Raw genomic sequence first — 12425 nt, forward strand, 5'->3', positions numbered from 1 at the left:
TTAATTTTGTTAATTAGTTTTTTGTATTTGTTTGTTAATTTATATACTTACTTAATTTTATCTTTTTCTCTAATGTTGCTTTTGTTTCTGTTGTCGAAGTTAATTCTTGCTATGTAGTTTCAAAGTGGACTTTTATTGAAATAGAAATTAACCAATATACAGCGTTTGTTTTTTTTTAAATGGGGAAAAAGGGCTACAGATGAAAGCGTATGATTTTTTTTCCTGCAAATGGTATCAACAAAAGGGTTTTGGTGCTGAAATCACCATCTTCCCAGCTTTCAGGAACAAGCAGATTTTTGTCAGAAAACCAGACATTTTTACCGTTTTGGCATTTTTCTTGGACATAGCTGATTTTTGCTATTTTTTATGCTTTCAACCTCCTTCCAGTTAATGGTAAAAATAGGTATGAAAGCAATGATGGATTCTGGAAAACTATACATTTCTTAAAATTAGACAGAATTTTGAATTCAGCAAGAGGTCATTTGTGTAGATCCTTTAAGGTTTTCGTATAGAAACTAAGGGGCCGATTCCGATCCAGGTCATAAAGCACTCAGACCGAACCAGATCTGGAGTGTTTTCCGACCGAGCTGGAGTCCTGTAGTCCAACCGAGCGAGTACGATGCGGCCGTATGCTGCCGGACTCGGTTCAGTCGGAATCCCATAGAAGTCAATGGGAGCCAGTCGTACGATGCGTACATAGGCTCCCATTGACTGAATGGGTACGTCGCGGACAAGTGCGCCCCCTACAGTGGGTACTCGTCGGTGCCATCCGCACCGTACATGCCTGTGTTGGGTCTCCCCCTGTGTCCGAGTCGTAGGGCTGCGGGTGACCGGGGGCTCCGACGCGGACCCCCAAAGACAACCACCCGGACGATTTGCGAGCCCACAGGCCATCCGACACGTGCATTGTACTGGCTCGGTCGTGAATTGCATCCATTGCACGCCACGGTTAGCTTATAACCGAGCCGTATGGAGCGGTTCGGAGCCGGAAACGACTCGGTTGGTGAATTTCAAGTAGCTCGCATCGTACTTGCTCGCTCGTACAGCTGTACGACTCGGCCGGAAAACACGCGTACGGCTCGTAGTTTTTCCAGCTGGATCGCGATCGGTGTCCTTCCGACCCGGATCGGAATCGGCCCCTTTCAGTTGAAAATAGACAAAATTGAAAATGAGTTAAAAAAACAGCTATTTGTGCCAACGTTTTCACCTGTAACTTCTAGAAAGTATGACAGATGTTTGAAAGCAATATACCGTTACAGCCGCTGCACACTTATGGTTTTGGGGATTATATAGGACTTGTAGGTTCACTAAGAACCCGAGGAACCCAGAGCCAATAACTGAGCAGCAACGTGCAATGGTTTTTAATTGTGTACCTGGTTTATAGCAATTCATTTGGGAAAATATAAACAGAGAAAAATCGGTATGAAAGTCTCTTATGTATTTCTGAAATGGGAAGAAAATATAGAGTTTAGAAACAGTAGCTATGTGCACATCTCCGAATTTGTGGGTACCCATACACGCAAGCAAATTATAGGTAATTTTTCAAAGTGACTTCTATTGTACACATTGTCTTTCATTTGGAATGCAGAAAAAAGCATTGAAAGTCAATAGGTAATAACGGCTGCTCTACAATTTTGAATTCCCCTAAGTCTCCCGATAAAAATGGTACCTCACTTGTGTGGGTAGGTGTAGTGTCCGCGACAGGAAACGGCCCAAAATGCAACGTGGACACCCCACATTTTCACAGTGAAAACTGGCCCTTTTTTTGCAAAGTGGTTAGCTGTAGATTTTGAAACACACATTTTCCTCACATTTCTGTGGTGCGAAGTTCTGGAATCTGCATGGATCCACGAAATTCCACACACCACGCATTCCCCAGAGCCTTCCTAGAAAAATCATGGGGGTAGGCCTAGTGCCCATGACAGGAAACGGCCCAAAACGCAATGCGGACACACCACACTTCCACAGTGAAAATTGACCCTATATTTTGCAAAGTGCCTAGCTGTAGATTTTTAACCCTAGCTCTGCCGGCACCTAGGGAAACCTAGAAATAACTATACATTTCTTGAAATTTGACACCCAGGGGAATCCAGGATGGGGTCACTTGTCTGACTCTCACCAGGTTCTCTTACCCAGAATCCCTTGCAAACCTCAACATTTGTAAAATAAAACCCATTTTCCTCACACTTCTGAGGTGGAAAGTTCTGGAATCTGCGTGGATACACAAAATTCCCCCCACCCTGAATTCCCCAAAGTCTTACTAGAAAAATGGTACCTCACTTGTGTGGGTAGGCCTAGTGCCCGTGACAGGAAATGGCCCAAACCTCAACGTGGACACACCACATTTTCACAATGAAAACTGACCCTTTTTTTGCAAAGTGCCTAGCTGTAGATTTTGAACCCTAGCTCTGCCGGCACCTAGGTAAACTTAGCAAACCTATACATTTTTGAAAACTAGACACCAAGGGCAATACAGGGTGGGGTGACTTGCCTAGCTCTCACCAAGTTCTGTAACCCAGAATCCATTGCGAACCATCAAAAAGTCACATTTTCCTCACATTTCTGCAGTAAAAAGTTCTGGAATCTGCATGGATCCACAAAATCCCACCTATCACACATTCCCCAAAGTCTTCTATGAGAAATAGTACCTCACTTGTGTGGGTAGGCCTGGTGCCCGTGACAGGAAACGGCCAGAAACTCAACTTTGACACCACATTTTCACAGTGAAAACTGACCCTTTTTTTGCAAGGTGCCTAGCTGGACGTTTTGAACCCTAGCTCTGCCGGCACCTAGGGAAACCTAGAAAACCTATACATTTTTTAAAACTAGGCTCCTAGGGGAATCTAGGATGGGGTGACCTGTCTGGCTTTCACCAGGGCTCTGTTACCCAGCAACCCTTGATATCCTAAAAATTTGTCCAAAACAACAAAGTTTCGTCACATTATTGTGCTAAAAAGTTCTGGAATCTGCATACATCTGAATAATTCCGCCCACCCCGCATTCCTCAAAGTCTTCCAAGAAAAATGGTACCTAACTTGTCAGGGTAGGCCTGGTGCCCGCGTCAGGAAACGGCCCAAAACTCAACGTGGACACACCACATTTTCACAGTGAAAACTGACATTTTTTTTGCAAAGTGCCTAACTGTAGATTTTGAAACCTAGCTCTGCCGGCCCCTAGGGAAATCTAGCAAACCTATACATTTTTCAAACTAGACACCAAGGGGAATACAGGATGGGGTGACTTGCCTAGCTCTCACCAAGTTCTGTAACCCAGAATCCCTTGCGAACCTCAAAACCTGCCAAAAAGCCACATTTTCCTCACATTTCAGTAGTAAAAAGTTCTAGAATCTGCGTGGATCCACAAAATTCCACCCATCACACATTTCCCAATAGAAAAATAGTACCTCACTTGTGTGGGTAGGCCTACTGCCCGCATCAGGAAACGGCCCAATACTCAACATTGACACACCACATTTTCACAGTGAAAACGGACCCTTTTTTTGCAAGGTGCCTAGCTGTACGTATTGAACCCTAGCTCTGCCGGCACCTAGGGAAACCTAGAAAGCCTATACATTTTTTAAAACTAGGCTCCTAGGGGAATCTAGGATGGGGTGACCTGTCTGGCTCTCACCAGGGCTCTGTTACCCAGCAACCCTTGATATCCTAAAAATGTGTCCAAAACAACAAAGTTTTGTCACATTATTGTGCTAGAAAGTTCTGGAATCTGCATACATCTGAATAATTCCGCCCACCCCGCATTCCTCAAAGTCTTCCAAGAAAAATGGTACCTAACTTGTCAGGGTAGGCCTGGTGCCCGCGTCAGGAAACGGCCCAAAACTCAACGTGGACACACCACATTTTCACAGTGAAAACTGACATTTTTTTTGCAAAGTGCCTAACTGTAGATTTTGAAACCTAGCTCTGCCGGCCCCTAGGGAAATCTAGCAAACCTATACATTTTTCAAACTAGACACCAAGGGGAATACAGGATGGGGTGACTTGCCTAGCTCTCACCAAGTTCTGTAACCCAGAATCCCTTGCGAACCTCAAAACCTGCCAAAAAGCCACATTTTCCTCACATTTCTGTAGTAAAAAGTTCTAGAATCTGCGTGGATCCACAAAATTCCACCCATCACACATTTCCCAATAGAAAAATAGTACCTCACTTGTGTGGGTAGGCCTAGTGCCCGCATCAGGAAACGGCCCAATACTCAACATTGACACACCACATTTTCACAGTGAAAACGGACTCTTTTTTTGCAAAGCGCCTAGCTGTACATTTTGAACTCTAGCTCTGCCGGCACCTAGGGAAACCTAATAAACCTATACATTTTTTAAAACAAGACACCCAGGGGAATCCAGGATGGGGTGACTTGTCTTTCTTTCACCACTGCTCTGTTACCCAGAATCCCTTGCAAACCTCAAGATTTGTGCAAAACAACACATTTTGGTCACTTTCTGTGCTGGAAAGTTCTGGAATATGCATTGATCCAAAGAATTCCACCCACCCCGCATTCCTCAAAGTCTTCCGAAAAACATGGTAGCTCACTTGTGAGGGTAGGTCTAGTGCCCGCGTCAGGAACCCGCCCAAAACTCAAGGTGGACACACCACATTTTCACAGTGAAAACGGACCCTTTTTTTGCGAAGTGCCTAGCTGTAGATTTTGAACCCTAGGTCTGCCGGCACCAAGGGAAACCTAGCACACCTTTACATTTTTGAAAAGTAGACAACCATGGAAATCCAGGATGGGGTGACTTGTCTGGCTTTCACCAGGGTCTGTTACCCAGATTCCCTTGCAAACCTCAAAATTTGTTCAGAAAAACACACTTTCATCACATTTCTGAGGTGGAAAGTTCTGGAGTCTCCATGGATCCACAACATTTCACCCACCTCGCATTACCCAAAGTCTTCAGAGAAAAATAGTGCCTCACTTGTGTGGGTAGGCCAGGTGCCCACGACAGGAAATGGTGCAAAACGCAACGTGGACACACCACATTTCCACAGTGAAAAATGACCCTTTTTGGTCAAAGTGCCTAGCTGTAGATTTTGAACCCTAGCTCTGCCGGCACCAAGGGGAACCTAGAAAACCTATACATATTGGAAAACAAGACACCCAGTGGAATCCAAGATGGGATGACTTGTCTGGCTCTCACCAGGTTCTGTTACCCAGAATCCCTAGCAAACCTCAAAATCTGTCCTAAAAAAAACATTTTCCTCAAATTTACATGGTGGAAAATTCTGGAATCTGCATGGATCCACAAAACTCCACCCACCCTGCATTCCCCAGTGTCTTCTGAGAAAAATAGTACATCACTTGTGTGGGTAGGCCTAGTGCTCGCGAAAGGAAACGGCCCAAAACGCAACTTGGGCACACCACATTTTCACAGTGAAAATTTACCCTTTTTTTTCAAAGTGCCTAGGGTTAGATTTTGAACCCTAGCTCTGCCGGCACCTAGGGAAACCTAGTACACCTATAGATTTTTAAAACTAGACACCAAGGGGAATCTAGGATGGGGTGACATGCCTAGCTCTAACCAAGTTCTGTTACCCAGAATCCCTTGCGATCCTCAAAACCTGTCAAAAAGCCACATTTTTCTCACATTTCTGTGGTAAAAAGTTCAGGAATCTGCTTGGATCCACAAAATTCCACCCATCACGCATTCCCCACAGGCTTCTGAGAACAATGGTACCTCACTTGTGTGGGTAGGCCTAGTACCCGTGACAGAAAACGGCCCAAAACGCAACTTTGACACTCCACATTTTCACAGTGAAAACTGACCCTTTTTTTGCAAAGTGCCTAGCTGTACGTTTTGAACCCTAGCTCTGCCAGCACCTAGGGAAACCTAGCAAACCTATACATTTTTTAAAACTAGACACCAAGGGGAATCCAGGATGGGGTGAATTGTCTGACTTTCACCAGGGCTCTGTTACCCAAAATCCCTTGCAAACCTTAAAATATGTCCAAAAAAACACATTTTTGTCACATTTCTGTGCTGGAAAGTTCTGGAATCTGCATTGATTTAAAGAATTCTACCCACCCTGCATTCCTCAAAGTCTTCCAAGAAAAATTGTACCTCACTTGTGAGGGTAGGCCTAGTGTCCGCATCAGGAAACTGCCCAAAACTCAACGTGGACACAGCACATTATCACAGTGAAACTGACCTTTTTTTTTGCAAAGTGCCTAGCTGTAGATTTTGAACCCTAGCTCTGCCGGCCCCTAGGGAAACCTAGCACACCTATACATTTTTCAAAACTAGACACCAAGGGGAATACAGGATGGTGTGTCTTATCTGGCTTTCACCAGGGCTCTGTTACCTAGAATCCCCTGCAAACCTCAGAATTTGCCCCAAAAACAAATTTTCCACACATTTCTGTAGTAAAAAGTTCTGGAATCTGCGTGGATCCACAAAATTCCACCCATCACACATTCCCCAAAGTCTGCTGAGAAAAATAATGCCTCACTTGTGTGGGTAGGCCTAGTGCCCGCGTCAGGAAACGGGCCAAAATTCAACATGGACACACCACATTTTTACAGTGAAAACTGACCATTTTTTTGCAAAGTACCTAACTGTAGATTTTGAACCCTAGGTTTGCCGGCGCCAAGGGAAACCTAGCACACCTATACATTTTTTAGAAGTAGACAACGATGGAAATCCAGGATGGGGTGACTTGTCTGGCTTTCACCAGGGCTCTGTTACCCAGAATCCCTTGCAAAGCTCAAAATGTGTCCAAAAAAACACATTTTCGTCACATTGCTGTGCTGGAAAGTTCTGAAATCTGCATTGATCCAAAGAATTCCACCCACCCCGCATTCTCAAAGTGTTCCGAGATAAATGGTTCCTCACTTGTGAGGGTAGGCCTAGTGCCTTCATCAGGAAATGGCCCAAAACTCAATGTGGACACACCACATTTTCACAGTGAAAACAGACCATTTTTTTGTAAAGTCCCTAACTGTAGATTTTGAATCCTAGGTTTGCCGGCACCAAGGGAAACCTAGCACACCTACACATTTTTGAAAAGTAGACAACGATGGAAATCCAGGATAGGGTGACTTGTCTGGCTTTCACCAGGTTCTGTTACCCAGAATCTCTTGCAAACCTCAAAATGTGTCCAAAAAAACACATTTTCGTCACATTTCTGTGGTGGAAAGTTCTGGAATCTGCATGGATCCACAACATTCCACCCACCGCATTACCCAAAGTCTTCCAAGAAAAATGGTACCTCACTTGTGAGGGTAGGCCTACTGCCTGCAACAGGAAATGGCCCAAAACGCAACGTGGACATACCTCATTTTCACAGTGAAAACTGACCCTTTTTTGCAAAGTTCCTAGCTGTAGATTTTGAACGCTAGCTCTTCCGGCACCTAGGGAGACCTAGTAAACGTATATATTTTTTGAAACTAGACACCAAGGGGAATACAGGATAGGGTGGCTTGCCTAGCTCTCACCAAGTTCTGTAACCCAGAATCCCTTGCGCACCTCAAAACCTGTCAAAAAGTCACATTTTACTCACATTTCTGTAGTAAAATGTTCTGGAATCTGCGTGGATCCACAGAATTCCACCCATCACACATTCCCCAAAGTCTTCTGAGAAAATACTACCCCACTTGTGTGGTTAGGCCTAGTGCCCGCGGCAGGAAACGGCCCAAAACTCTACTTTGACACACCATATTTTCACAGTGAAAACTGTCTCTTTTTTTGTAAAGTTCCTAGCTGCACGTTTTGAACCCTAGCTCTGCCGGCATCTAGGGAAACCTAGCAAACCTATACATTTTTCAAAACTAGACACCCAGGGGAATCCAGGATGGGGTGACTTGTCTGGCTTTCACAAGGGCTCTGTTATCCAGAATCCCTTGCAAAGCTCAAAATTTGTCAAAAATAACACATTTTCGTCACATTTGTGTGCTGGAAAGTTCTGGAATCTGCATTGATCCAAAGAATTCCACCCATCCCGCATTCTCAAAGTCTTCCAAGAAAAATGGTACCTCACTTGTGAGGGTAGGCCTAGTGCGTGCGTCAGGAAACGGCACAAAACTCAATGTGGACACACCACATTTTCACAGTGAAAATGGACCCTTTTTTGCAAAGTGCCTAGCTGTAGATTTTGAACCCTAGATCTGCCTGCACCGAGGGAAACCTAGCACACCTATATATTTTTGAAAAGTAGACAACCATGGAAATCCTGGATGGGGTGACTTGTGTGGCTTTCACGAGGTTCTGTTACCCAGAATCCCTTGCAAACCTAAAAATGTGTAAAAAAAAACAAATTTTCGTCACAATTCTGTGGTAGAAAGTTCTGGAATCTGCATGGATCCACAATATTCCACCCACCCCGCATTACCCAAAGTCTTCCGAGAAAAATGGTACCTCACTTCTATGGGTAGGCCTAGTGCCCACGACAGGAAACGGCCCAAAACACAACGTGGACACACCACATTTTCACGGTGAAAACGGACCCTGTTTTTGCAAAGTGCCTAGCTGTAGATTTTTAACCCTAGCTCTGCCGGCACCTAGGAAAACTTAGCAAACCTATACATTTTTGAAAACTAGACACCCAGAGGAATCCAGGATGGAGTGACTTGTCTGGCTTTCACCAGGTTCTGTTACCCAGAATCCCTTGCATACCTCAAAACGTGTCCCAAAAATACATTTCGTCATATTTTTGTGGTAGAAAGTTCTGGAATCTGCATAGAGCCACAAGATTCCCCCCACACCACATTCCCCAAAGTCTTGTGAGAAAATAGTATCTCACTTGTGTGAGTAGGCCTAGTGCCCGCAACAGGAAACGGCCCAAAATGCAATGCGGACAACCCACACTTCCACAGTTAAAACTGACAGTTTTTTTGCAAAGTGCCTAGCTGTAGATTTTGAATCCTAGCTCTGCCGGCACCTAGGGAAACCTAACAAAACTATACATTTCTCAAAACGAGACACCCAGTGGAAACCAGGATGGGGTGGCTTGTCTGACTCTCACCAGGTTCTGTTACCCAGAATCCCTTGCAAACCTAAATATTTGTTTTAAAAAACACATTTTCCTCACACTTCTGAGGTGGAAAGTTCTGGAATCTGCTTTTCCACAAAATTCCACCCACCCGCATTCCCCAAAGTCTTTCAAGAAAAATGGTACCTCACTAGTGTTGGTAGGCCTAGTGCATGCAACAGGAAACAGACCAAAAACGCAACGTGGACACACCACATTTTTACAGTGAAAACGGGCCCTTTTTTTGAAAAGTGCCTAGCTGTAGATATTGAACCCTACCTCTGCCGCCACCTAGGGAACCCTAGCACACCTATACATATTTGAAAACTAGACACCCAGGGAAATCCAGGATGGAGTGACTTGCCTGGCTCTCACCAGGTTCTGTTACACAGAATCCCTTGCAAACCTCAACATTTGTAAAAAAAACACATTTTCCTCACATTTCTGTAGTGGAAAGTTCTGGAATCTACATGGATCTACAACATTCCAACCACCCCGCATTCACCAAAGTCTTCCAAGAAAATGGGACTTCACTTGTGTGGCTAGGCCTAGTGCCCTCGACAGGAAATGGCCCAAAATGCAACGTGGACACACCACATTTTCACAAACCTATAAATTTTTTAAAACTAGACCCCAAGGGGAATACAGGATAGGGTGGCTTGCCTAGCTCTCACCAAGTTCTGTAACCCAGGATCCCTTGCGCACCTCAAAACCTGTCAAAAAGCCAAATTTTCCTCACATTTTTGTAGCAAAATGTTCTGGAATCTGCGCGGATCCACAAAATTCCACCCATCGCACAGTGCCCAAAGTCTCCTGAGAAAATTCGACCCCACCATGTGGGTAGGCCTAGTGCCCGACACAGGAAATGGACCAAAACGCAACATGGATACACCACATTTTCACATTGAAAACTGAACTTTTTTTTGCAAAGCGCCTAGCTGTAGATTTTGAACCCTAGCTCTGCCGGCAACTAGGAAAACCTAGCAAACCTATACATTTTTTAAAACTAGACACCCAGGGGAATCCAGGATGGGGTGACTTGTCTGGTTCTTACCAGGTTCTGTTACCCAGAATCCATTGCAAACCTCAAAATGTGAAAAAAACACCTTTTCGTCATATTTCTGTGGTTGAAAGTTCTGTAATCTGCGTGGATCCACAAAATTCCATCCACTCCGCATTCCACAACATCTTCCGTGAAAAATGGTGCCTCCCTTGTGTGGGTAGGCCTAGTGCCCGACGCAGGAAATGGACCAAAAGGCAACGTGGACACAACACATTTTCACAGTGAAAAGTGACACTTTTTCTGCAAAGTGCCTGGCTGTAGATTTTGAACCCTACTCTGCCGGCACCTAGAGAAACCTAGCAAACCTATGCATTTTTATAAACTAGTCACCCCGGGGAATCCAGGATGGGATGACTTGTCTGGCTTTCACCAGGTTCTGTTACCCAGAATCCCTTGCAAGCCTCAAATTCTGTAAAAAAAAAACACACATTTTCCTCACATTTCTGTGGTAGAAAGTTCTGGAATCTGCATGGATCCACAACATTCCACCCACCTCGCGTTCCCCAAAGTCTTTCCAGAAAAATGGTACCTCACTTGTGTTGGTAGGCCTAGTGCACGCGACAGCCTCACTTGTGTTGGTAGGCCTAGTGCACGCGACAGGAAGCAGCCCAAAAACACAATGTGGACACACCACATTTTCACAGTAAAAGCTGACCCTTTTTTTGCAAAGTGCCTAGCTGTAGATTTTGAACCCTACCTCTGCCGGTACCTTGGGAACCCTAGCACACCTATACATATTTGAATACTAGACATCCAGGGAAATCCAGGATGGGGTGACTTGCCTGGCTCTCACCAGGTTCTGTTACACAGAATGCCTTGCAAACCTCAAAATATGTTAAAAAAAAACACATTTTCCTCACATTTCTGTGGTGGAAAGTTTTGGAATCTACGTGGATCCACAATATTCGAACCACCCTGCATTCACCAAAGTCTTCCAAGAAAAATGGTACCTCACTTGTGTGGGTAGGCCTAGTGCCAGACACAGGAAATGGACCAAAACGCAACATGGATACATCACATTTTCACAGTGAAAACTGACCCTTTTTTTGCAAAGTGCCTAGCTGTAGCTTTTGAACCCTAGCTCTGCCGGCACCTAGGAAAACCTAGCAAACCTATACATTTTTTACAACTAGACACCCAGGGGAATCCAGGATGGGGTGAGTTGTCTGGCTCTTGGCAGGTTCTGTTACCCAGAATCCATTGCAAACCTCAAAATGAGTAAAAAAACCACCCTTCCGTCTTGTTTCTGTGGTTAAAAGTTCTGGAATCTGCGTGGATCTACAAAATTCCATCCACCCCGCATTCCCCAAAGTATTTCGAGAAAAATAGTACTTTACTTGTGTGGGTATCTGTGTAGATCCACAAATTTCCTACCACCCAGCGTTTCCCCAGTTCTCCTAATAAAAATGGTACATCACTCATGTGGGTGCCCCAAGTACTTGCGATAGCCAATAGCCCAAAATGTATTGAGGAAAAAAGGTATAATTTTACTTGGGAGACTGAGGGGAAAACTGTGGGGTAGCACCGCTTGTGACTCTCAGGATCCGGCCCGGGGTAACGATGGATTAGAGCGTTGCCTCATGCCCTGAGCTGTTGCCAGGAGCGGTGGGTTCCCTCCTGATTTGATACGGGAGTACGACACCTATGCCTGTAGTGCCAACATTTGCCGTACACAGGTATATGGTTATATCGTTCCTTATATTTTGTATTTAATTTCTTTCACAATCATAGTGCAGTAGTTACACCTAGGTCCTGAAAAAAGCCACGATCATAGGAAAATTTGGATTGGCTGAAACATGTAGACCTCATCATTAGCGCGCTTGTACATTAATTCCGATCGCACTCGCACTTTTTAACCGTTGACACCACGGGATATCGAATACATTTATTTTTCCCCTGGTAGTCAATTTTAACTCACTTATTCCTACACTGCACTACAAACTCACCACACTGCTTCGTGCTTCATTGATCTTAGGTGATCTAGTTTTGGATTACATTAAAAAATATCTGCGCGTTCCTTCTTTAACACTAGCAAGGAGTTGCAGCTCCTTGGGTGCACTAGTGTGTAGACGAGAGGAGATCCCAAAATGATGAAGCATGCCACTACGGTGGATGATGGGAATCCGTCCTCTTAATTGAGACTCCCTTTTTTTGTTTACTTTGCCCTGTTGTACGTACTGCTGAAATGTCTGTCTAAACATATCTTTTGAGTCCCGCGGCTTTCTTGTTGTTGTTATGTAGGACATTTGTGCCGGCACGGTGGTTGCACCCAAAAATATGTGGAAAATGTGTTTTTTTCAGCTATATTTGAGGCTTGCAGGGGATTTTGGTTAGGAAAACGTTGGGGGATCCACGCAAGCCATACCTCGCTGGACTTCCCCTG

The sequence above is a fragment of the Triturus cristatus genome, chromosome 8, assembly GCF_964204655.1.
Source record: "Triturus cristatus chromosome 8, aTriCri1.1, whole genome shotgun sequence".
NCBI classification, from domain to species: domain Eukaryota; kingdom Metazoa; phylum Chordata; class Amphibia; order Caudata; family Salamandridae; genus Triturus; species Triturus cristatus.